The sequence below is a fragment of the Arvicola amphibius genome, chromosome 12, assembly GCF_903992535.2.
Source record: "Arvicola amphibius chromosome 12, mArvAmp1.2, whole genome shotgun sequence".
Taxonomy (NCBI): domain Eukaryota; kingdom Metazoa; phylum Chordata; class Mammalia; order Rodentia; family Cricetidae; genus Arvicola; species Arvicola amphibius.
Genome location: NC_052058.2, coordinates 49,320,214 through 49,347,199, shown reverse-complemented (window position 1 = coordinate 49,347,199; position 26,986 = coordinate 49,320,214). Strand labels below are relative to the sequence as shown.

The window sequence follows — 26,986 nt, the reverse complement described above, 5'->3', positions numbered from 1 at the left end:
AGATCTTACAGGTCTAATGGAGGTGTCTCCTCTCGATGATTCTAGCTGTGTCAAGTTAACATAAACTAGCCAGCACAAAGAAGAACACAGGTGTTTGGTACAGCTGCTACATTTAGGTCCTACACAACTATTCAATGTAATTGATCTTTTCATTCTATCCCTGTCAATGGGCATAATAATATGTGAAGGATGCATTTATTAGAGGATTTTTTTCATTATACGAAAGTGACTAAGAGGCCAACAGATTCTACTGCTAACAAATGACCCAGTGACATCCCCCATCTGGTCACCTCCTCTCCGCTGCAATCTCTATTTCTACTTTTCCTTCATAGACCCTTTTTTAAAATAAAAAAAAAAATGCCATAGTCACAGACAGTACTTCATTCTCTGTGATTGTGTCCAAGGGTCATCATTTCCTCTTTTAAGATCTAATTATTTGGCTCCTCATCATGTCACTTGCTCTGCTCATTCTGTGACTGAAATCATTCCTCTGTCACCAGCAAACACTTACAGAGAGGACAGAGCTCCAAGGCAGTACTCTCTACAGCGCTGAACATGATAGCTTCACATTCCACCGAGATCCTCATAGGGGAAACCAGACAATAAAGTAAGGATAGCAAGTGCCTGGGTGATTACAGGGCACTGAGTGCTCTGGAGAATGTTGCCTCCCCACCTAAGGTAGGAGGGAGGGAGGGAGGGAGAGAGAGAGATTAAATTCTTATTTTCCAGTTCCAGAGAATAGAATAGCGTTGCGTAGACAAAGCTTAAGATGATGCCACACTGGAATAGGATGGACCAGATCTAGTGGGAGAGGTTACATCTAAGAGGAGACCATGTGAAGATGGTGATACAGCAGGAGGATGTCCTATGAGGACAGAGACCAGCGTGAGGCTGCTGCAAGGCAAGGAGTGCTAAGTGTTGCTAGCAAGCCACCAGGGACCAGCAAGAGGCCGAACCCCACCCCTGCACCCCCACCCACCCATTCTCTGGGAGAGCTCCCCTGGGAACATGGCCCTGATGACGCTCAGATTTCAGAGTGACAGTCTACGGAGCTACCAGACAAAAAAGCATTTCTGTTGTTGCACGTTTCTCAGTTCGCAGTATGTTTCGAGTGCCACCCTAGGAAATGGGCAGTGAATTTACGGAGGTGTCAACATTTTTAAACAAGGAAATTAAGGAAGATCTCACTGGGAATGAACATCTCAGGCAAAACCTGAATGAGGTGCAGAAGGCAGACAAAAAGAGCTCTGGAGGAAGACCTCTCCAGGCAGAGGGGAGAATGCTGATGTATTGGGAGGGAAGCGTCTATGACTGGCTACCCTGAGGCAAGAGGGCTGGGATGAGAAAGCAGGGACCAGCAGCTGGGGTCTGGCCCCCCGCTGTCACTCAGGCTTTTATTTGTTGCAAGGTACAAAAGCCACTGTAGGGTTCTGAGTGGAGGTGGACCAAAAGCTGACCTGCATTGTAGTGAGGTCTATCTGGCTCTTTGGTGAGAATAAACTGGAGATAAGATCACTAAGATGTCTCCCTGGGAGACCTGAAGAAGAAAACTGCAGCCCGTCCGTGTGGAGATAGCGGGCACCAGACAGCTTTATGCTGGATATTCAGACAGCAGATCCAAATGACTGACACACTGAAAGCAGAGTATATGCCTGACTTAGTGACGCAGAGGACTAAACCAGATAGCAAGACAATCTAACCATCTGAAGAATGACCTCCCTGAGCCAGTCATGCCTTCAGGGACACATTTGGCAGATAGGGAACAGGAAATCAGAACATATAAGAAACCTTTTAAAGGAAAAAAAAAGCAGAACACAAAACAACAGAGGAATGGGGGTTATTCAAAGAAGAAACCATAACGGATCATGAATGTAAGAAGTCCAGGAACTGGTTAGGAAGAAAAAGGAAATTAAAATAATAAGATTTGATTTTCCTTCCATCCAAGTAGTTAACATGAAAAGGCTGGGCAAAATTTAATGTTGTCCAAGATGTGAGGCAAATAATGTAATATTCCAATTACTCCTGGCCGAATCCCGAATCGGGACATTATTCTAGTCAGGGCTTTTATTGTATTTATCAAAAGGAGCAGGGAATATTCCATGCAAGCTGATTCTACCTGGCAGGGGGGCTCAATGAGCCTGCATACGGGGAGGAACACACTAAGAAGAGCATCCTCACCTGGCAGAGGGGCTCAATGAGCATGCGTATGGGGAGGCACACCCTAAGAAGAGCATCTTCACATGTTTTTGTTTTGTTTGTTTTGTTTGTTTTTTTAGCATAACAAGACGTCACAATGACTTAAACGCTCACCCGAAAAGGCAATGAGTAAGGAAAGCTTTACTTCCCTTGTACCGTGGAACAACACACAGACCCTAAAGGGAATCAGCTGGTTCTATCCACATACATCAGTATGCATGCATCTCTTCACAGATAATCATTAAGCAACAGAAACTACTGGAAATGCACAAACACAGTCACAGGTGTCTTGTGGATATGCGCACACGTGTATGAAAACACAACGAGTGTACGGGTGGGAGACAAGCCCCACGTTCACAGCACAGGGGATTCTGCAGGAAGTGAATGCATCGGAGGGCAGAGAATGAGGAAAAGGCAGGGATGATATGGAATCTAGCCTTGTTGCATCAATCAGCTTTTTGAAAAGCAAAAGGAAAGAAGATGAAAGAAACCTCTGAAAGCAAATCTGGCCAAGTGAGGCAGGAGCTTGTTTTGGATACTGGAAATTCAGAAGGCTATCGTTTTATTTTTTCTGTACCTGTTTGTACATGACATTTTTTTAAAAATAAAAGAATGAAGGAAATAAGAGTAGGGGCGTGGAGAAAGAGGGGAAGAGTGGGAGTCAAGGAGAGAGCGGTGAGAGAGAGGGAGGAGGCAAGATTGGTGGGTGGGTAGAGGAAGGTTCGGGGAGGGGATTTAAACTGGCCACAAGAGTTTGTTTTCTTAAGGATGAAAATTCTAAACCTTTTTTGATATTATTGCTTTGCTTTCCTTGTTCATTTTTTTCCCACCATAATATTTTTTGATTACTGATTATTTGGGAATTTCACAGCATGCCCCCCAATCACATGCACTTCCTAGTTCTCAGAAGAGGAAGAGGAAGAAGGAGGAGAAGGAGAAGGAGAAGGAGAAAAAGGAGAAGGAGAAGGAGAAGGAGAAGGAGAAGGAGAAGGAGAAGGAGAAGGAGAAGGAGAAGGAGAAGAAGAAGAAGAAGAAGAAGAAGAAGAAGAAGAAGAAGAAGAAGAAGAAGAAGAAGAAGAAGAAGAAGATGTCCAAATTGTATTGCCCATATACTCATTGATCCCACTTTCGGTGGCCAGCCCCTTAAAGAAAACTGAGTCTTTCCCCACCATCACCCCCAGCAGAAGTCATCAGTTATGGAGAGCTACACTTCAGCATCCTTACCACAATTTTAAGCGTTCTCTTTGAAGGCTTTCTGTCTAGGCTGTACTTTGGCGGGGGCGGGGGGAGCCACCACAGAAACCGTTTATGTCCCTCTTTCTCAACTGTGACACAGGCCATGGACATTAACACGACCCTGGCTGCGGCAGGACCACACAGATCCCCATCATGGCCCTCTAGAGCAGCAGGACAACGGACCACCTACCACCACCGTGGCCTCAGGTGGCAGCATAGGCCAGGTCTGCGAGCCTCAACGTGCCTGCGGCAGCACTGCCTTCAGGCATTAACCTGACTTGAGGCAGCGGCACAGACCACAGGCGTTTGCAAGCTTATTCTGGTTTGTGGTGCTAGATACCCAACTCAGGTCGCCAGGTAGGCTAGAGACATGTTCTAGCACAACTTTACACTCCCACCCCAGAAGTCCTACCTCACTCATCAGTGAGGCTGAGGTTGATTCGCTCCAGGCTGCCTCAGCCTGCGGGACAGCATGAGAGATTAGCCAGGAGAGGGAAACAAGTGCCATTCGGAGGGACAAAGAGCCCTCTGCCAGTGGACACCAGAACACCAGTAGTAGTGACCATCGGTGATCCCCTCCCCCACATTCTTGGAGCCACTTACACTCCAGGGAAGAGGGAAACACAGGTTTGCAGACAAAGCAAACCAGAAGTATGCCACTGGTGTCTTTTCAACCTTCTTGAAATGCTTGTTTCAATTTTCTAGAATCAAGGGAACAATATGCTTGATTAGTCCTCAGCGGACTTAACAATTTTGCTTTCTTCAAATCTCTCCCCTTGCAGCAGGCTCATCATTAACCTTATATGTTCTAGGGCTGGAGATGAGTTTTCCTCCCACAAAGTGGAAGCTTCACTTTCAAATGTGAGATTGCTTTACGATCCTTCATTTCGGTCACTGATAATCAAAAGGTCCTCTCTGAAGCAGGGGTCACCTGTCAAAGGGTCTGCCTTTATGAAGAGGAGGCCTTGTCTTTGGGGGAAGGGGCTCTGCAGCGGAGAAAGCCTACAGAAAATTTCACCATCGTGAAACAGAAGCCTGACCTGCACGCTTGATTTTGAGCTGATATCATTTGTTGGAAAATGCACGCGATGGACGCTCACTTTAGAGGCCTTAGCTCGAAACTTTGAAAAGGAAGCTACACCCTTCAGGCCTTGACTGGACCGAGTCTCTCCACACAAGCCACTAGGAAGCAGAAGGCACCAGTCAAAGGCTGAATTTGCTTCAGCTGTTTGGTTCATGTCACAGACTTTGGTATTTAAGTATCAGCATTTTGTGTATCATCATTTATAAAGCTGGTTTGGATCGGTTTCTAACAGGAAAACAAACACGGCAGAGAGGGGAATTTATGAATAAGTTCCTGATGTAAGTGTGTAATTTTGTGCTTTTGAATTTGGACAATGCTAAGCATGATTCCACACATAGAATAGGGATTTCAGAGTGGCTTCTACACAGAATAGTTTAATTTGTCCGCCTAAGTGTACATAATTACGTGGCTGCCGTGCGACATGATAAACACTGGAGAGTACCTGCTGCACCCGTACGGACAGATGCACAGCACAGAGCACAGCTAGGGGTGGGTGATGAGGGCATTGTTGCTGCACCCCATGAAAAGGAAGGGCCCCGTGGTGCTTAGTTTTACATTCTCATGTCTGCCTTCAAGCACTGCCAGAGGTTCACGGGGAAGTGACGGGTGATGAAGCCATTGTGAGTTGTCACAGGCTAAACCATCACATCCAGGAGATATGAAGACACCGTCATCTGTTCTGCCAGGTTACACGCCTGGGAATGCTTTTCAGCAAAATAGGATCTAAATTTGCTTTGTGGTTTTGGATATGGGTTTGGATCGTGGGGTTTATAAGCCGAACAGGTACAGGCCTCTCTCAGGCCACCAGCCTTCACTTGCACATCCCCACTGGAAGGTAAGGTTCATAACTCTGCCTTCACAGCAGAGTTATTAGGGGGTTCTGTGAGGAGAATGAACCATAGGGCCTGATACATGGTCAGAATTAGGACAGACATCATCGTCTGTCACCATCGTTACGAAGCTCAACCAGATCGTCAATTTGACCCATCATCCTTACTGCCATGCAAGGTTCATTTAAAACACCACTCACTGTGTTGCTTAGTAATTAATTACTTTCATTCATTTAATGACATATTTACTGAGTACATAAGTGTCAGACGTTATACCGGGGTCTAGTGTCCTAAGATGGTTAAAAAAAAAAAATCTCTGGAGAGCTGTTCAAGCAGACACTCATCAGATGCTTTGATTGTCGTTGTATCTTTTCAAGCAGAAAAAAAGAACAATGGAGGAAAAGAGCCTGTTGGGCCAAGACAAACAAACAAACAAAGAAACAAACAAAGAACTGACTCAGACCTGGGACCAGAGACGTAAAGAACAGGCAGTGAAAAGAAGGGCGGCTTTCTAAGAAACAAACACAAACACAGCCCTGTAACTCAAAGGCAACAGCAAGCCACCAGTGGGTTGGCAGATTTAATAGAACATTATCTCAAACGCCTACTATGAGCCAGGCTCTGCTGATTTACGGGGGCAACCAATCAAGACAGATGTGAGCCTTGTCCACCCTTGCTTGTCCACACTCATCCCTGTGCTCGGTAAGTACGCGACAGGAAGCATTCATCTTGCAATCAATAACGCCCACCTGTCAGCTACCTTATTTTACTATCTTTTTGGAGACAAAGCTTTCACTCTGTGGTCTGGGAAAGCTTGGAACTGATGATATAGCCCAGACTGCCCTATGTCTTGCAGTAATTTAAAAGATAGAGAGAAAAATGTTGTGATATTTTTTTCCATGAAGACATGGATGCTTCGCAAGACAAATAATGCCTTCCTGGCCAAGATATCTGCACCAAATTTAATTCATTCCATGGACCTAACAGCTACACTGCTGGACAAGTCACGTTTCTATTTCCCAGTTGATTACTATATCACACATGACACATGCATATAACAGCCACGGAGTCCTTGCAAAAGAGAAGGAGGAGGAGAGGAGAGGAGCAGAGGGGAGGGGAGGGGAGGGAGGGAGGGACAAGCACAAGAGCACATGTGTCACTCTGCCCCAGGTCCTAGCACAGAACCAGTGCTCCAATGTGTCATCTGCAGTTTTCACAGCCGTTGCTCAGTGACGAGTGTTGAGAAACATGTGCTTCCTCTTTCAACTTGGGCGCAGTAGGAATGGGGAAAACTATCGAGACCAAAATGCCCACCGGAAAATGTGGCTATAGGAGACCTAAGTGCACTAACCCAGTGGTAATGTTTCTTTAACATAAAGGGCTATCTGCAGTGGTGGATTTGGCCCTGTGGAGCAAACACTTGAAGGAGAAATTCACATTGATAGAGTCACTCAATGACCAAGTCCACTCCCTCCAAATCCCTGCAGATGTGCAGATGTGTACCACCTGAAGCCACAGGAAGAAATCTATACAGAAAACCTTAGGTTGCGTCCCATGGCCTTCCTGGAATCTCCCCATAAAGGGCCTTCACTGGTTAGGTTTATGACGGTGTCTGAACCTGAACTCAAGCTATAGCCGAGTATCTTTCATGTGTTCATGACAGACACCTATGATCAAACCTTGGTTGTAGGGGTCTGTCCCAGCCGTGAACCAAAGTAATAAAAAGAAAGTATTTCTCCTCTCATAGGCTTGCCAACACTCCCCACTATGAGAGAGAATGCAGAGTAGCTGAGGAGTTGAGCATGATTTTTTATTTAATACCCTGATAACCCCTGAAGAGCCAGAGGCCACAATATGAGCGAGTGGTAACTGCGTGATAAGATTAGCTTTATCAATGTCTGGAAATGAGTCTGAATATAATGTCACAGTATGAGTCCGTGCCTGGTCGAGGAAAACATTAAGCTTTTCTATGACAGGATGAAAACAACATACTTGCAATTTCCTAATGTTTTCTTGGATTGGGGAAGGAACAAAAAAGAAAATAAAAACCCCTCTTGTCCTTTTGTTTTTCTTGCACGGGGAAAACAAAACTATAAAATGATCTGTCTAGTTAGTTATCAGGAAGACAGGATTTAAAAGACACTTTTATTTGTTTTCATGACCGAATCTATTCAGTTTGTACACACACACACACACACACACACACACACACACACACACACACACGGCAATTAAGGAAGTATTAAATATCTCATCCTTGAGCCTCACTCGGCATATTAATGGGACCTTCTGAATTAATCTTTGGTCACCCTAGTGTGGTCAACCTACTGGGGGCTGAAGGGATACAGCACCATAAGCAGTGTATGGTGTGCTTCATCTAGCTTCCATCACTCCTGGAGTCTCCGGCAGGCACAAGATCTCTATGACTACGCCAGTTCTGCGTTGTCTGAAGAAACTGTCCATTGCTAACGAGTACACACCGCTCCCCCTACTAGTTGATAAAGCTGCACAGAGAATATTAAGTGATGGCCTTTGAGGAAACAGATGCTGGTTAAAGGGAAACTTGGAAAAGAGAATGGTGATTACATCTGATGGGATGCTCAGACAGCACAGTGAAGAAGGAGAAGCAGTGATAATGTGTTTTTTTTTTTTAAAGGTAAGTCATCCCTTACAGCAATTACCAGGATGGGAGAGTTCTGCTCCTCCTTCTCAACCTTACGCTCTGAAAAAGAACTTCTTCTAATGCAAGACTCAGACAGCCAATTACTTCAGCACCAAGCCACAACCTAAATCCCTGGACTTGGCAGATAACTTCTTTTTTTCTTAGAAAATGTTCTTCTAAAAACCTTCACTAACAACTCTGACTTTATACCTTTAGAATCTGAAAAGATGAATGAGAACTAAGCAATTACCTACCAAAGTAGAGAAGAGAAGGCACTGGATAAAAACGCCTACAGTTACAGTCATAGCTCACACCGAGGGAGGAGTTCTGAGGTCTAGTTCATATTTGTGGGAAGAAATAACACAAATAAAAATGAACAATTACAGGGCATTTTGTATGCTGAGGGTTTTCCAGCAGCTGGTTCATTCCTGCATATTAACTCTTAGGAGAGGAATCTCCAGGACACCAAATGACAGAAGAGCCAACGAGGGGCATGCTAGCTAGTTTTGTGATTCTGGAATAGAATATCCGAGTCATTGTGAAGGAGGAGAGCTGTATTTTGGCTCCTGGTCTCAGAGGTTTCAGCCCATGATCACATGGCTCTGTCACTCTGGGTCAGCATACCACCGTGGGAGAGTGTGGCAAAGGAGGACTTCACCTACAGTGGCCGAGAAGCAGAAGCACAGGCAAGAAGGGGCTGCATGCCCATGCTCCTCCCAAAGACATACTCTTCATGGCCTAATACTCTTCATGGCCTAACTTCTTGCAATTAGACCTCCCATCTTAAACACTCCAGTCTCTGCCAGATAGAAGCCCGGGCTGCAGCTTGAACTTAAATACATGTGTCGTGGGAGGATAGCCTAGATGATTGCTGTTGTGCACATATCCCCCATGTCCACTCGGCTTGAAGTGGTGAGGTCAGGATTCAATCACAAGACTCCTGCCCAGAGCCCAGCCCTGAGTGGTACACTGTGCACACAAGTGTGATAAACTCCTAAGATGCACAACGGAGCTTCTTCTAGCAAGCAAGTGCTAAACCCATGAGGCATGATAATACAGCAGAAGCATCTCAGTATTGGAGGCTTTCAAGGGCAAAAGTCGTTTCTTCTCTAAGCATTGGGTAATACTATAATTGCTCCTTGGTGTTGACTGAGGTTTCTGTCCTGCCCGGTTCCCACAGTTGTTAACTCCCAAAGAATCACACAGAGGTCTACATTAGTTATAAACTGATTGGCCTAGTAGCTCAGACTTCTTATTTAATCTTATAACTTATATTAGCCCATTATTCTTGTCTATGTTAGCCACGTGGCTCAGTGTCTTATTTGGTGAGGTGGTCACATCTTGCTTCCTCTAAGGCTGGGTCACAACTGCAGAATGTGCTTCCCTCTTCCCAGAATTCTCACTGCCCCACCTATACTTCCTGCCTGACTACTGGCCAATCAGCATTTATTTAAAATATAAGTGACAGGGTACAAACCATTGTCCCACTGCACCTTGGCTTACAATGGGCCTGGGTTCCAGGATGGCCATCACAAGTTGAAGATGCTGCGTAAGTAGAAAATGCATTCACTACACAGGCAACTCAGTCCCCTTGTGGTCTCATGGCTGCCGGGAAACTTAGCAACACAGTCCCCTTGTGGTCTCAACCTAGCAACACACTCCCCTCATGGTCTCATGGCTGACACAGAGCCAGGCTCACTCCTGTAAGTGGGAGGGTCATGCCCATCTGTTGCTGGCCTGGAAGAAGATCTCCATTTAGAATTGGAAGTCTATTTTCCATTGAATACATGCTTGTTTTGTACTTTCATCAAACTCAAAATCATTAAGCCAGATCATCTTCAGTCAGACATCGTCTGTACTTACCTTCCGGGCTGGCCTGTGGTTATGGAGACTGCAGTCAGTAGCCCCTGAAAGGTGGCTTGCTCTACACCTGACACTATCCAGACATTTTTCCACACTGAGCCATGAGATGCTCGCATGGACCTTTGGAGTACTTTCTAAAGGAATGGCTCAAGCACACAGGATGAACTTATAGTGATACCCAGATGAGATTTTTTCCTGTGTTCCAGTGTCTAGGCTAATTTAATCCAGAAAATGAAAGAATTTATATGACTATCAAGACATCCTGTCTACTCAGTAATTTAGTATATGTGTAAACATATATGTATATATATAATTATTTATTACTATTATTTTACAAAGAAGCAGCCTCACGGCTGAGGACATAGCTCAGTGAGCAAAGCCATTGTCACACAGGAGTGAGGACAGGAGTCCAGATCCCCAGAGCTCACAAAAAGGCAGGAAAAACAGTACATGTCTTCAATACACCTAAGGTGAAATGAAAAGCAGAGGAAGAAGGTGCCCAGAAGCCCGTGGGCCAGCCACTCTGGTTGGTGCACTTAGCAACGAAAGCCTTTCTTAGACAACATAGAAGGCAAGGTCTAAACACCTGAGAAAGTCCTCTGATTCCATACACGGTCACAGAGGATGGCACAAAAGCACACAGGAACAGAAAGCTCACATACACCCCCTGCATGGCTTAGTATCTTTTTGGTTACCTGAGTTGCTATTCCCCTTTGGTTGATACCATGATGTTCTGAGCTGCACAAAACTGGTTTTCCTACTTTCCCTAGAGGAAAAATCTGTTCTTATTCATTTAAGAAATTATTTTTTAAGATACATTTTACTTAGCCCAGTAGATCAAAAGTATTTCAACATGTAATAAAATTTATGATATATTAAAATTTTTATGTTAAGCATTCAAAATTAAGAGTATATTTTATATTTATGGCCAATTGGAGATCATAGTGCCTATGAATGCTGAGGGTCCACATATCAATAGTAGCTAGAGTTAGCAGGCGTTCATAAGGGCAATTAGGGTGAAACCACACAATTCTGGAAGAGCCACAGCTATTGGTATTTCTAGGTTTGTTTTCTTGGGCTGGACGGATTCCCTACCAAGGGGTTGGTCTAGACCTGGAAAGAACAGGATCCCATATGGAATCATCACTGAAGCCCCCCGTTTTTGTGTGGGTTCTGCTGACCTCTGCATGTCCTGCCCTTCACTCTTTCTAGCCTTCCCTCTAAGGCCAAAGAGAGAGCAGCTCCCAGCTCTGCAGGTGGGCAGAGACCCTAATGCTCTAACAGGTGTTTGGAATCTCTCCAATGTTCATTTAAGATTCCTTAACTCCCACTTAGAACACAGTGACAATAGTTCCTGATCCTTTCGGGGATCAGAATTGCGCTTTCACTGCTTACAGCTTCCCCCGCTCCCCAGCTTTTGAAGCTGTTCCTGTAATTATAGTCCTCCGTTGCCTAACAACAGGGACACCTTCTGATAACTCTTCTTAGACAACTCTATCAGCATCGAACAACATGGAGTGCACTTATGTAAACTCAGATGCAACAGTATTTCCAGGCAATGTAATCTTACAGGACCCTGGTCCGATAGACTGTCTCCCAACCAAAATGCCACAGTTCGGTTACAGAACTGTTAATTTTAGTACTCTTTTTTTTCTTCTACTTCAATTGATTCTCCCCTTCTGTCTTTTAAAATAGGTCTTCTGTTTTGAAATAATTATACAACTACATGCAGATTGTAATTAGAAACACGGAGAGAGTCCATATACCCTTTACCTAATTTCCTATAATGATGATACACTGTAAAACACCACCACCCAGGATTCTGATACAACATGGTATTTCCCTTCCCACTAGGATCAACTTGCTGCCCTTCAGCAGCCAAACCACCTCCTTCTCACCCGTTCTCCCTTAATACCTGAGAAGCATTAAGCTGTACTTCCAAAATTTAGCTATCCAGAAGGGATGATATGGTATGTAATCTTTGATACTGCAACCCTTGAGTATTTAACCAACTATTCACATGGATCAAGTTCCTTGCTCAGTAGTGCCCACAGGAAGAACAGACTGCTTGTTTAGCCACTAGATTACTGGAGCACAATCTTCTTTTGGGTTGATAGACAGATTTTGCTGGAAAATGGGTAAAAATGTCTCAACACTTTCCAGTTTTTTTTCCAACTCTTGATATGGAAAGTGCTTTCTGTATTCTCAATACAAGGATTTTTTTTGTGACTGTTCCTTTCTTTGCTTTTAGAAACACGATTTGAAGATATTTCCTATTCTATAGCTTGCCTATGTCTCCTCTGAGGGCTTCCAGAGAGGGAGTTTCCACTCTGGTGTAGCCCAGTGCATGCCTTCCCTTCCCTTCTTATGGACTGTGTTTTGCAACAAACCTAAGAATTCTTGGCTTGGTTCTGGAGCCCAGAGACTTCCTCTTATGTGGTCTTCTAAGCTTTGTGGTTCTGTATTTCACATTTTAATTTAAGATATTTTTACTTCATTTTTATATTGGGTAGGAAGCATAGTTCAAGAACACAGCTTTTGTCCGTTGACCCAGATCATTTGTTGAAAGGCCCTGTTCGTTCATGTGAAGGAAACTGCATTCTTGTCAAAACCAGTAGGGTCTATGAGTTTGGGCCTATGTTGAGATTCTTTATTCTGTTCCATTGATGTATATGTCTATTTCTTCATGAATACTCATGCTATAGCTACATCTAAGTCTCAAAATTGGGTAGACCAGTTCTTCCAATTTCATTGCACTTATTTTTTTATTAATTATTTTATGTTCATTTGTGTTTTGCCTGCATGCACATCTGTGTGAGAGTGTCTGAAGTCCTAGGTCTGGAGTTACAGATGGGTGTGACCTACCACGTGGGAGCTTGGAATCGAACCTGAGTCTTCTGGAAGAACAGCCAGTGCTCTTAATCACTGAGCTATGTCTTCGGCTCCTTTTTGTACTCTTTTAACACTGTTTTAGTGACTTCAACTACTTTGTGTGGCAGTTTGAATGAAAGTGGACCCCGGAAACTCATATTATGTGGCATTATTGGAGGTGTGGCCTCATTGGATAGGTGTGCTCTTGAAGGAACTGTGTCAGTGCTGGTAGGCTTTGAGGTTTCAGGTCAAGCTGGACCCAGTAGCTCTCAATGGCTCTCTCTATCTTTCTTCCTGGTGCCTTCAGATCCAGATATAAAACTTTTCACAACTTCTCCAGCACATGTCTGCCTTCATGCTGCCACGCTTCCTGCCATATTGCTAATGGAGCCCTAAATAAATACTTTCCTTTATAAGAGGTTTCATGGTCACAGTGTTACCCTAACTAAGAGACTTTGTTTGCAAATAACTTTTAGGATAGTCTTGCCTATATCTAAAATAAGATTTGAAAAGGAATGGCATTAATTTTACATGTAATTTTGGACAAAATTGCCATCATTATATGCTCAGACTTTAAAGCTGTGAGCATGACATGTTTTGTATTTAGTTACATTTTCTTTTATTTCTTTCATCTGCATTGCAAAGTTCTGGCACACAAGTTTGATAAAGAGTTCATTAGATTCATCTAAACACTTCATGTATGGCTGCAGTATAAATTGTACGATATTTTAAATCTCATTGTCTACAGTCATTGCTACCACACAGAACCATGGTGGTCTTCTTCATCTTGTATTCCACAACTCAGTTTGGCTCACTCACTAACTTCAGCAGTTGGTTTTGTGTGTCCTTTTTTTCTTTGCAGATCACTTAAATTTTTCTGCGTAGGAAGTCACATCGCTGGCAAAGGCCAATGTTTCCCCTTCTTCCTATCTGGCTGCCTTTTATGCCCTTTGTTTCCTTACTGCTTTGATTAGAACGCCCTGTATGATGCTGAATAGCAGTGAATATAGATCTCCTCTGGTATTTCATCCCACTTGCTTTTACCCAAAACATCTTTATTCTTCAGTCTTCAAACAAGTCAAACTCCTCTTTTCCCAAAATAACCAGGGTTAGCTTAGAAAAATGGGTGCGTACCTCCAAAGCATTTCCCTCTGATGAAAATTAGCTCTATGAAAATCTAAACATCAAAAGTGTTTTTTTTTTTACAAAGTCAGAATTTATCAGACATCAAAAAAATCCATTCATGTGTCAGGCCTTTCTCCTCCAGGAACTAGCATGGCTGTATTTCTTGCACTCAGCAAAATCTGATGTCATCTGGTAATCCTTTCTCCTAGTGGAATTCCAAACTCTGTTATATCTCCCAGCACCACATTGAAAAAGTCATCAAATTTCACAAGTGTTTCAACAGTTTCTTTATCACTCTTCATTGCAATGTGAATTATTGATCCTAAACACATGTTTATAACCTCCAGTGGCAAGAGCTATAACGGGTTAGCTGTCTAGTCAGAACCCGGGCCATGTGGGAAGTCCTTGTGATACTCCTTAATATTTGGGGGAACATATGCTACTTTTCATCATTAAGTATGATTGCTTTTTACATTTATTTATTTGTGTGTATGTGTGTGCACATGTATGCATGTGGGCATGTGTGCATGTGTCATGGTATTAGTATAAAGCCAGAGGACAGCTTGTAATAATCAGTTCTCTCCTTCTATCATGTGGGTAGAAGTCAGGTTTTCAGGCTTGGCAGCAAGTGGTCCGCCCAGTCAGTCACTGGTGGGTTTTTATACTTTTGATATTTAACAAGCTGAGAAAGTGCCCTTAAATTCTGAGAGTCTTTTCATAAACCAATGTGGAATTTTGTTAAATGGTTTTTCCTTATTGATGTTTTTGTTATCTATAATCTGATATTGGGATACATTATATTTATTAACTTTTAAATAATTTACAGAATTATATTGATTACCTTAAGAGTGAAGCAGGCACACATCTCTGAAATAGATTCAGTTTTATCACGATTTATAATTCTCCCTCTTATTTTGGAACTTTGTTTGCTACAGTTTCATTAACAATTTTTTGGTTCCATGTTCATCAGAGTTGGGGCAATGTAGTTTTTGTACTTCTTTAGTTTATTTGGGAATCTTGTTTACATATATATATGTTTGTAAAATTAACTAGAAATAAAGGTATAAGATTGAATTAATCAGTAAAACTATTTATGCCTAAATATTCTTCTATTATATATTTTTAAAAGGATGAATTCAATATTCCTAGTTGTTAGGAACTATTCATGTTATCAATTTTCTGTGGATCAACTGAAGGAATTTAATAGTTTTGGATGGTGTTGAATTCCATCTAAGTGGCCAAATGCTGTGTAAATACAGTGAGCTGCCATTATCAACCTAATATCTGTTGTGTCTGTAGTGATGGCTCCTGTTTCATGCCTCATACTTATTCTTCCTGCTATATTGATTTTCAGTGAGAATCAGCTATTCCTGCTTTATTGCACTGAGGTTTTTACAGTGTGTGCTCACTGTACTTTTAGTCTCCCTCCAATTGCTTCAAGTGCACTGTCTTTTATAGTCTGATAACAGCCAGCTAACATATGTACTTAAAAACATTTAGCTATAACATAATTGTTATGTTTTAAGATACCTTATTTTATTCTTTGTTTTTTGCTTTTGTTCTTTATATTTTTCTACTTTTTGTAAGCTATTTGAACATTTAAGTAGTTTATTTGGCACACTTAATGTGTTTTTAGAGCATGGCTTTGCACAGTTTTCCTAGCTGTGTTAAATATGACATTATACATTCATAAAGTAATCAGTCCTCAGTATCTTCAGCCTATCAGTTTAAATAAGAATTAAAACCTCTTTTCGCATCCTTACCTATGCCCGTAAAACCATGATTTGACTTCTTCTACACACAGCTGCTTCACATCTTCATCAGGGTGTTCAATCTTCCAACACCATTCAGAACTTTCAAGGTCATTTTGACTTTTCTTTCTGCTCTTCTGGGATTCCATTTTAATGGTTTTCATTCTTTAGGAAGATCAGCTAGCAGCAAATCTTCTCAGTTTTCTTTCCTCTGAGAAGTCATTAACTCCATATTCATGGCTGAAGGACATTTTCACCGGTTATGGATTCTAGGCTGACTGTTGACAGATGATATTTTCATTCAGTCCTTAGCAGTTTTAAACTCCTGAGTGCCAGGAGAAACTCGAGGGTTAAAAAGGATATATAATAGACCGTACCCTCTTAGGTTGAAATGTCACCAGGGTACTCTGGTTTTAGCAAGAATAACAGACATGGGAAATTGATTATAGTAACATATGATGGTGGGAGAAAGGTACTTAATTAGACTAATGGTCAGAGAAAGGGATGAGATGCTGAGTTTGAGCAGAAGTTGCATCTAACAGATGGGTGTCTGTAGATGCAGGTGGAGATAATATAAGGCAGGGTATTGAACCTCATCTCCATTCAGGCTTGGAACTCTATTTGTGTATGTTTGGAGCTGCTACATAGATAAAACAGGTAATTATGCATTTAAACCTCTGGTTAGTAGAATCACACTCTTTCAATGAATTATTAGTTTTTCCCTTTAGTCTTATAGGGATGAAAATCTAGTTTATAAAGTGGTAGGGTGTGTTACTGGCCACAAAGAGAAAACTGGAACTCTGATTTCCATCGTCTGCGCTCCAATTTGTATTCTCTCCCCGCTGTCTGTAAAATGACTTCAGTGTCATGCCCCTCCCACCCCCGTCTGCCAGGTGACTTCAGTAAATAGCACACTGCTATCAGGGCAGGACTGCAGGTCTTATCACATTCCTGAACATGAAAATTTAGCAATGGGATTGGTTAAGAGGAACATAGATGTATGCATACTTCATCAAATTTGCGTTCTGCTCTCCAGAAGTACTTGGCATCCAGAGACCTTCAGGCTGTGGCTGGCTCTATGTTGGCCCCCTGCCAGCTTGCCATGGACCTAGAGCCTCTTTGGAGAAGGAAACAACTTGTTTCTATAGGTGCCAAGTAGCAATGTGACTAGAAAGGACACAAACTTTTGGTGAACAATCATTTCAGAGAAGAACAGCAGGCTTAGCTACTTCCTTGCTTGCTTTTTAGTCCAACTGTGTAAAAGAAGTGTGTATCACCTGCATGCTGCCTCTCAGAGGCCTAAGTTCTTGGACTTGGAGACATGGGAGAGATCTGGGGCCTAGGGAGATGGCATAGTCATTAAAGCATGTGCTGTACAAGTATGAGCCTGAGCTCAAATCTGCAACACCTATATAAAAGCTATCATCTCTGTAAAAAGCTGTCCCCTATATAAAAGCTGTCATCTCTGTAAAAAGCTGTCCCCTATGTAAAAGCTATCACATATGTAAAAAGGTGACCCATGTCTATAATCCTAAAACAGAGAGGCAGAGACGGAAAGATCCCAAACCTTGCTGCCAGCTAGTCTTGATCTCCAAATTTAATGCAAGACTCTGTCTCAAAAAGTAAGCTGGAGGACAATATGCCTTACATAAACCTCTGGCCTCACGAGTATATGCATACCTAAATGTATACACACACACACACACACACACACACACACACACACACACACAAACTAAAATAAACTAAAATAAGGTGACAAGATTCTCTTTGGAGACTGATTTTAATCTACACTTTGAAATCAGATTCTTCAATTTAATATATTTATTCATGTATTTATATTTATTTTAAATTTACTGTTATTATTTTTAAATTATGTATTCACGTGCATGTGAGGGCAGGTGCCCTCAGAGTCCGGGGCTTTAGATACTCCTGGAGCTGGAGTTATAGGCATCTGTGAGATTCTGAACTTGAGTGATAAGAATGGAATCCAGGCCCTCTGTGGGACCACCAAGGATTCTTACACAGTGAGCCAGCTCTTGAGCCCTAGGTTCCTCAATTCTGAAAGTTCAAACTTTTTAACAGAACAAGAAATCTGAAAACTGCTCATCAAAAATGAAGAGGTTGATGATTAGATTATGTTAGCAGGACAGGAAAAGGAGGTCAAAGACAATGGTTAGTGCAGTCAGTGTGTACAGTGTCAGTATGTACATTGTCAGTGTGTACAGTGTCATCAGTGTGTATAGTGTCATCAGTGTGTACAGTGCCAGTGCATGCAGTGTCAGTGTGTACAGTGCCAGTGCATACAGTGTCAGTGTGTACAGTGCTATCAGTGTGTACAGTGCTGTCAGTGTATACAGTGTGAGTGTGTACAGTGCTGTCAGTGTATACAGTGTCAGTGTGTACAGTGCTGTCAGTGTATACAGTGTCAGTGTGTACAGTGCTGTCAGTGTGTACAGTGTCAGTGTATACAGTGTCAGTGTGTACAGTGTCAGTGTATACAGTGTCAGTGTGTACAGTGCTGTCAGTGTGTACAGTGTCAGTGTATACAGTGTCAGTGTGTACAGTGTCAGTGTATACAGTGTCAGTGTGTACAGTGCTGTCAGTGTGTACAGTGCCAGTGTGTACAGTGTCAGTGTGTACAGTGTCAGTGTGTACAGTGCCATTAGTATGTACAGTGCCGTCAGTGTGTACAGTGCCGTCACTGTGTTCAGTGTCGTCAGTGTGTACAGTGTCAGTGTGTACAGTGCCATCAGTGTGTACAGTGTCAATGTGTTCAGTGTCGTCAGTGTGTACAGTGTCAATGTGTACAGTGCTGTTTATCCAGAGGATCCAAGTTCAGTTCCCAGAGTCCACTTTGAACATCTCAGACCTTTCTTGTCCATGTGATCTGACACCCTCTTCTGGCCTCTATGACAAGCTGCACAAGCACCATGCAGAGATGCATACATAAACACATCTATAAAATCTAGGAGCTGGAGAGACGGCACTTGCTGCTGTACCAGGATCCGAGATTCAGTTCCCAACATCCCACAATCCTTCACAGCCATCTGTAAATCCAGTTTCAGGGGACCCAGTGGTCTCTTTAGGCCTCTGTAGGCACCAGACATGCACATGGTATACACACACACACACACACACACACACACAGAGAGAGAGAGAGAGAGAGAGAGAGAGAGAGAGAGGCAAATACCCAATGAAATAAATTAAATATTTAATGACTATGAAAAGAAATTAAACTATATTTAACAATAAGAAGTCATTGCAACAATATATATTTTTTATTTTTTCCCCTTTAAATTTTGTCAATCTTTATTCTATTCTCTTCTGTTTGGTCCAGTGTTTAATCTAAAGAAGTCAAAGTGTGATCCTTCATTCCATTTTACTATATGGAAGATGAAACTGTTCTACCACCAGCATATTTTGAATAATTAGCTATGATATCATAAGTTACCTTTCAGAAGAAATAAAATTTAAAAGTGTGGCCATGAAGGAATAGCTGTCAATCTTCTGAATTAATTCCTACATGAATTATATATTTACATAATTTATTAGAACAATTACAACACATCCTTGTTGTCTTTTAATTAGATTATTCCTTGTTCTGGTAATTATACTAGACAAGGGAGAAAAATAGTTTTAGGATTCCAAAATCATCTGTAGACTGTGTGGGAAGCGAGTGATCAATAATGCTAATCTCCCGAACACTTAAATTCTTCGAAAGAGATCCTTTTGTCTTGAATGTTTCTTTGCATAATCAGCATTATTTCTCACTGTCTGGCTTATCTTGCCTAAAGTTTGAGAGTAAATACACTGGACATATAACAGATATTTATTCCACTGTCAGGAGCCTAGCAAGGCTGGGCCACCTCCAGCAGCTCAGGCATTGCTTCATTTCCTTGAAAAATGCCGACAGGTAACCACAAACAAAGGACTTAGGATCCCAGACACATCCTAAGTTTGCACACCTAACAGGGAAGATGGAAGACTTTGCTACTGCAGGCCTTGGTAAACTATCCTGGCTTGAAAATCATTCAAATTGTTGTAATGTTTCATAAAGGATAAAGCCACTAAATAATATAAAAAGAATAACTGTCAACCCCCTACACGCAGAGATAATTTGTAGAAATTAACTGAGGGATGGTAGGAAAAATGGGCGAATTCAGTTTCTGTCTTGGTTTATGCAGAACACGCGATGCTGCCCAAAGTGCTCATGTGTGCCCTGCGCATTGGTCATGAGACATGGAGAACATCACAGAGAGCAACTTCCAGAACTTGCAGGTCTCAGAACCTGAGAGTTGGGAATAGGCATCATCCATCCTCTGGCACAGCCTGGCAGTTGGTTAAACAGTGTTGGGAGACACAGAATTGACCCCAGTGAATCTGGATCTCTGTGATACCAGGCAGCACAGGTACCCATCCCCCAGCCCCAATTACAGGAATCTCGGCCGGCCTCCGTCAATGTAGAGTCCTAATGAGACCATGTCTAGACAGTATTGATCTCTTACCAGGAAAGAGAATCAGAGTGTGACTTCTTTTCTAGCTTAGTCCGAATGACACCCAAATCGTGATATTTCATTCACACATTGCCTCCCTAACACCGTCTTCTTATCGGTGGCACAGGTAAGATACAAAGGCTTCCTTACATGACATAGGAAATGTGGATGATTGATTCTGATAGTCAAATAGTGTGTAAGAAATTCTAGAGAAATTAGATGAGTCTTTAACATATTTTTATTTTCTTTGCTAGATAAAAATAAAACAGGCTTGCCGGGTGGTGGTGGCGCACGCCTTTAATCCCAGCACTTGGGAGGCAGAGGCAGGTGGATCTCTGTGAGTTCGAGACCAGCCTGGTCTACAAGAGCTAGCTCCAGGACAGGCTCCAAAGCTGCAGAGAAACCTTGTCTCGAAAAACCAAAAAAAAAAAAAAAAAAAAAAAAAAAAAAAAAAAAAAAAAAAAAAAAAACAGGCTTTGAATAAACCCGGCATCCACACAATCAGCAGAAGCAATAACTGAAGTTAATTTGGCTAAAATATCTCAAGGAGACATCATTAGCTTACCCCACCCAAAAGGCTTTCCATGAAAACCCTGGGGGCACCCCTAAAAACTGCTGTGCAGCCTAGTTTGGAAGAGATACTTCTGTAGGTTCCCCTCTTCTTCTACCTTCAGACTAGTCAGACATATGGGGTAGACTACTAGCCTGGAGGCATCAAAGTCTTGCATTGGGTCACACTATAGGGAGGCATTCCAAAGCTAGACCGAGCATCCCGTGTGTCTGCACGAAGTCAGGCAGGGAATGCCGTTTGAAGTTGTGGCAGGAATGGAGTGCAGAAAACAGGTAGGTGAGACAGAAATGGGTATCGCAAGCTGCAGCGGGAAACTGAATTCCATCTTTCTGAGGTGAGATGTAGCCAAGGTCACCATATTCAGGTAGTTCCTGAGCATGAGATTTTCGAGAGGCAGGTTTTGACCCCATGGTAAACAGTACCCTGTTACTATGTTGCAACAATTGACCAACTTACAAACTGACCATGCAAACAAAAACAACCCAGGGAGACTGTCCCCAGTGTCATGAATTTCACATGACACCACCTAGGGTAGAGGGATCAGTTGTGTGCCTGCTAACTAAATATTTTACTAGTCTTGTGACACCAGGAGAAAGTTCTACAGGCTTCTAAGATCTTGAACTGGATGGTAAACAAACCGAGTTTTGCTGCCCAAACTGAAGCTGAGAGGGTTAACAGCAGGGGTGTGTCATAACTAGAGGGGTATCTGTTGAGAGTGCAGGGTGTGTCCCCCAAAGCCAATGGCACTGTATGCAGTTTGTTGTGAGCATGGTAAAGATATTGTCCTTCTCTTTAACAGACTGGAGGGGAAGCTTATAGTGCATCTTCCCTTCTCAGTATACGAACAACATAGTGAGAAGCAAAAGAGAATGGTGCATGGTCCCTCTATGCTTCTCAGACAAGGCAGGTAATAAAAGGAAGCTCTAGGCAGAGGTGCAACTGTGGCTCACTTCCAGGGATAAGAGTGATTTACAGGTCACCTTGATCCTGACCCCCAGGTCAAGGTGTGCATATATGTTACTCCTTCTTATCAGTAGAGAAAGAATGGCAGAAAGTAGCTCTTGGAAATGTATCTAAGAGATACAAAACTCATTTTAAATATGGCACAAGCAGTTGTTGCTTGGGGCCATCTTGTAGAAAGTTTACTTTCTCTAGCGAAATGTAGACTTTTGCTGATGCATTGGCAATAACATGAAGGCTTGCCATAGTGTCTTGTTCTCAGAGCTTTACCCAAACATTCTGATTTCGCCAAATGCTAAATCAGTTAAACTTAACAGAACTATTTCACTATTGATTAGAAGATCAGTTTTCAATATGCATGAACTTTGCACATGAATAAGTAGTAAGTTCTAGAAATCAGAAGTTAAAACAGATATCTCAAGAGAAAGGGATGAAGACATTTTGCATGATTTTAGGACATTGACTTTCTTAGATTTTGAATAAAGTTATTGACCCTGGAGCAGAAAGAACCCTCTGCAAGAACAAAGAGCAGGTTTTTTTTCTGCTTCCCGGCAAGAAGAGTGTAAAGATGAAAGCTGGTTCTTAAGACTCCTCAGCATGTGGTTTAACACATTGTCTAACTTTAAAATGTCTTAAAATGTCATGTGATCATTCCTCCTAATGACTAGCTAATATAATTCTCTAGTATATGATCAGTTGTTTCTTGGTGCCATGTTGAAGACACAAACATAACTATCAGCCTCTCTCATCTTTTTCAAAGTCATAATCCAGCCATTTCTTTGTAAATGTGATCATTCATATCTATAGTGATTTTCCAATCTTATTTGAAATCATTCTTAGCTTTGTAAAATCAGTACAAGTACTAGAGAAAGTTCTTACATGTTTTACAATGATGAAAACCAAGGGCTTCCCCCATTTTTCTCCATTTCTTTATGAGCTCAGTCTGGTCTTCATTGTTGCTACATAGCTACTGTATTACAGTGTCCACGACAATATCCTGTCAAATTCCCTGAGGTGTGCTTACTCACTGTGCCACAGTCTTGTGACCACCTGACTTTTTTCTGACATCCTAATTTGTTGTAAATTAATGAATCCCATCATTTCTGGTTTCCATTGTTCCCATTTACTAAATTAAGGATGAATGTGAATTTTTTTGGCAAGGAAGTCGTAATTCTTTATTTCCAGCTTAGTATTAACAACAATCTTAATAATCATTAGAGGTTAAGTATAGCAAAGACAAATTTTGTTAAAATATTAGTGTTCAAGGCCTTCCATTTCCTGAAAAAATAAATTAATGTTGCATAACCTTTCCCTCTTTCTCCCAGTTTCAAAGAGACATATCATAGTCTTCAAACTGTGTTGATGGAAACAAAAACACAGCAGGAGAAATGAAGGGAGAACAACGGGAGGAGCCTGCAGGGCTAATGGCGGAACAAATGAGAGCTGTCTTTGAAAGCAAAGGGCAAAGGAGGGAAAGAGAGGGAAAAGGAAGGAAGGGGGAATGCATGAATAATGTGAATGGCTATCAGGCTCCTGAAGAGGAGAGAGGGAGATGTCACAGGGAAGAATATTAATTAAAGCTACAGAAATTCCAAGGTTCCTGGAGTCACAAGTACACTGAAAATTAAAAAAATTAAAAAATTAACACATTGTATTATTCTCAATAATGGGCCACATGATTTATGCCTGTTATGCAAATAGTTTCCAAAGCTGCTATTTACCTGTTGATATCTATTTTTCAGTTTCTGTTACATGTCTCAAAAATGCAAAGCACAAATCTGGCCATCCATACACTGTCAAGGATTCTCAACCTGCTTGAAATGAAATTTCACCAATGAATTCAAGGCTGCTGTGTGGGCCCGCCTCACAGACTACTAGAATATTTTTTTTAAAATTATTTGAAAACATGGAAGGGAAAGTGTCTGTCAATGTCAAATATAAAGACAACGCATTATGAATGACTGACTGCTTCATGGGGAAGCAGTCTTGAACTGCTTGCCATGTGTCTGCAATGGAGAGAGAAGAAGATAAGGAGAAAAGCCTATAAATTTCACGATAAACTCTGTGCCTAGAATTATTTCTGAAATCATAAACACTTTTGGCTTTGTTGCTTCACTATTCAGATCACCCAGAAAAGAGGTGACTATGGGGTTATATGGCTATGGGGATTCTTCACATCTTTTCTTTGCTGAACTACGTTATTAAAAAATGAACGTGGCATAAGATAAGATGCATTATTCTCAAGGAGATACATAAAGGAACTTGAAACTGATGTTGAAATATTATCATCTTTCCACCCAAAGTTAGATATTTATAAACTAAACAACACTAGTAAAGATGTTCCATACAGGAGGAAGAAATGTGAAAAGATTAGACAAATTGAGAATTTAGAAACACACACACACACACACACACACACACACACCATAAAACTCAAAGGCATTCCTGTGAGCTAAGCAACCGAGACACAGTTATATCTTAGGGAAGAGGATTTAAATGTAAAGCCAGAGCCTAGGGTGAAAGAGGCATAAAATCAAATACACTACTGAAGAGCTGGAAAACACCTGTAGGATGCTTGCTATATCACTTTGTGGATTCAAGCCGACAGTAAATATTTGAAAACAAACAACTCAACTAGGTAAAAGGATGAAGACAAAGAAAAGCACCCATGTAAACACACACATATTCAAACCACCTTGACTTTAGGGAAACACCAAATCTCCATCACCGAATCTTTCCAGTTAGGTCAAGGAATGGAATGCAATAAGGCCACCCCAAATTTTGTGCTACTTCTTTTTTCAGCTGTGTGTATGTGTGTCTGTGTGCATGTGTAAAAGGATACGGGCTTTACTGTGACATTTGCATATATGTATATAACATATTTGATTATGTTAACCCCTTATTATTTCTCTTATCACTTCTTTCCTTCCTACATTATGCTATTTTAATACTAACATTCCATAACTTTAAAATATTTGTTAATTATTATGGATGCACCTGTAGTTGCTAAGGTTAAATAAGATAGATATGTGTAAGCATTATTCACAGTACCAGGGTCAGAGCAGATCTCAATAATGCCTTGAGACTTTAACCTAAGCCGTATTCATTAGATCCATATTCACATGCTCTTTGGAGAAAAACCTGCCTTTTTTCCAACCTTGCATGGCCAGCTAAAGCCTAAAACAGCTTCTTCCTTGAGCTGTTAGGCCTGGAGGATGTGCTGACTAGTTTTATGTCATCGTGACACAAGCTGGAGTCATTTGGGAAGACGGGAACCCACTTGAGCAAATGCTCCTACCTGATTGGCCTCTGATTAAGCCTGCAGGTCATTTTTTTTTTCTTGTTCATTGATGTAGGAGGGTCCTGATTACTGTGGGCAGTGACATTCCTGGTCTGATGGTCCTGTGTGCCATAAAGAAGCTGGCTGAACAAGCTATGTGGAACAAGACCATAAGCACCATCTTCCATAGCTATTTCTTCCATTTCTGCCTCTGTGTCCCTGCCTTGTGTTCTTGCTTTTACTTCTGTTACTTCAGTTCATGATGGGCTGTGGTCAGGACAAGTAAGCTTGATGTGTGATTCCCCGCTATCTGCTGTGAATATGTTTTATTGCCACTGGTGAATAAAGAAGCTGCTTGGGCCTAGGACAGGGCAGAATATAGCCAGGCAGGAAATCTAATATATATAGAGAGTAGGCAGAGTCAGGGAGATGCCATGTAACTGCTGAAGGAGACAGATATTGGAACTTTATCCAGTAAGCCACAGCCTTGTGGCAATACACAGAATGATAGAATGGGTTAATTTAAGATGTAAGAGCTAGCTAGAAATACACATAAGCTACTGGTCAAACAGTATTGTAATTAATATAGTTTCTGTGTGATTATTTCAAGTCTGGGAAGCTGGGAAACAAATGAGCACCCTCTGTCTGCAATTGGCATGCCAACATGGGCTAACTACATCCACATAAAACCTAAGAGAGTTTAAAAAATACTCTGAACATGGAAGATCAGAATTTAGCACAGATTCTTGGTAGCTGCATTTTTCTATTTTCAGATGGGCTCTGTTTGCTGGTAGCAAGCAGGAGTGCCATGGCTCCTTTAAGAGAAGGGTTACTGACTCAGCATTGATAGCAAAGGATGTGAGACTTCTTTAGGAGAGGGCCTCCTGGTTCATGCTAGTTGCATGAACAGCTCTGGTTCTTTCAGGAGTTTGAACATTTAAATAGGGTTTAACCTACAGGTTGATTTGTGGCAATATAATCTTACTGCACTTCTTGAGCTGGGGCAGAGAGCATGGCTTGTAGAGCTGCCAGCAAACGTAACTCTGCCATGTTGGACTCTGCAGAGCCAAAGGGCAAAGCAGCCTTAGTCCTAGCCAAACCTGCTTAGCATATTTTTAAAAGGTGCTCTTGGTCAAAAAGGGTTACAGATATGCAATAAAGACAAATTCATATTAATTCAGATGGAAAAGACCTCTAAATGGGTGACAGTGTTGGATAAATGTATATAGACTTGGGAGAGAGAAGAAAAAGAATATAGACCTTTATAAAAAGAAGTTAATCATTTTAAAGAACTAAAACAAAGTCTTTAAAGAGACAGAGTACAGTCAGAGATTAAAGAAGTAAAGAAAAATAATCCAATAAAGATGGAAAATACATAGAGAGTCTGAATTATGTATATTATTGTGTTTTTTAAATTTTTTTGACAGTGAATGAACTAAGTACAGAGAGACATTTCATTGTATGGGCTGCTAAGCTAAATCAATACATATTTTAAAAGTCTCTTGACTTCAAAATTTGGGTCTAAAGATATGTTCCTTTGGAAAAGAGGTTCTGCTTTTGTTTCCGCAGAGGACAGAAAGCTGTGTATTCCTTACCAACTAACATGGTTTAATTAAACAAGACCGCCTGAAGCAATGGCCCAGATGGTCCACCATCCGTGACAGCTTCAGGACTGCTGGCTGACATGGACCTACCACACAGGATACCCCATGACAGACTGGTCTAACAGTGCCCCCAATCAGCAGGAAGTAGTCTAAAGAAAAATGCCCAAATTCCCTAAATGATTGTTTACAAATGTTTGTTTACATTTAAAGGGGGATATGTTATAAAGATGAATACTTTACATTGGTATGGATTTTGGTCTACTGATAGAAATTTAAGGTCAATTTTGTATATTTCTGCTCTTGATTAAGGTATTGTGTTTGTATAGTTCATTTTAAAATGTAACATATAATTAAGAAATACAGGTTAATAGATAGTCATCTATAATAGTCAAGCTTGTAGTCATGTTAGTTAGGCTTTCTAGATGTACAGAGATATATTTTGGATGAATAGGCATTC

General features: G+C 41.5%; 1 protein-coding gene across 2 annotated transcripts in view; it reads right to left on the bottom strand.

The window, feature by feature from the left end:
* The window catches only part of Fhit (fragile histidine triad diadenosine triphosphatase), a 1,447,725-nt gene that overhangs the window by 1,041,699 nt on the left and 379,040 nt on the right, over positions 1-26,986 (bottom strand). The window lies entirely within an intron of this gene.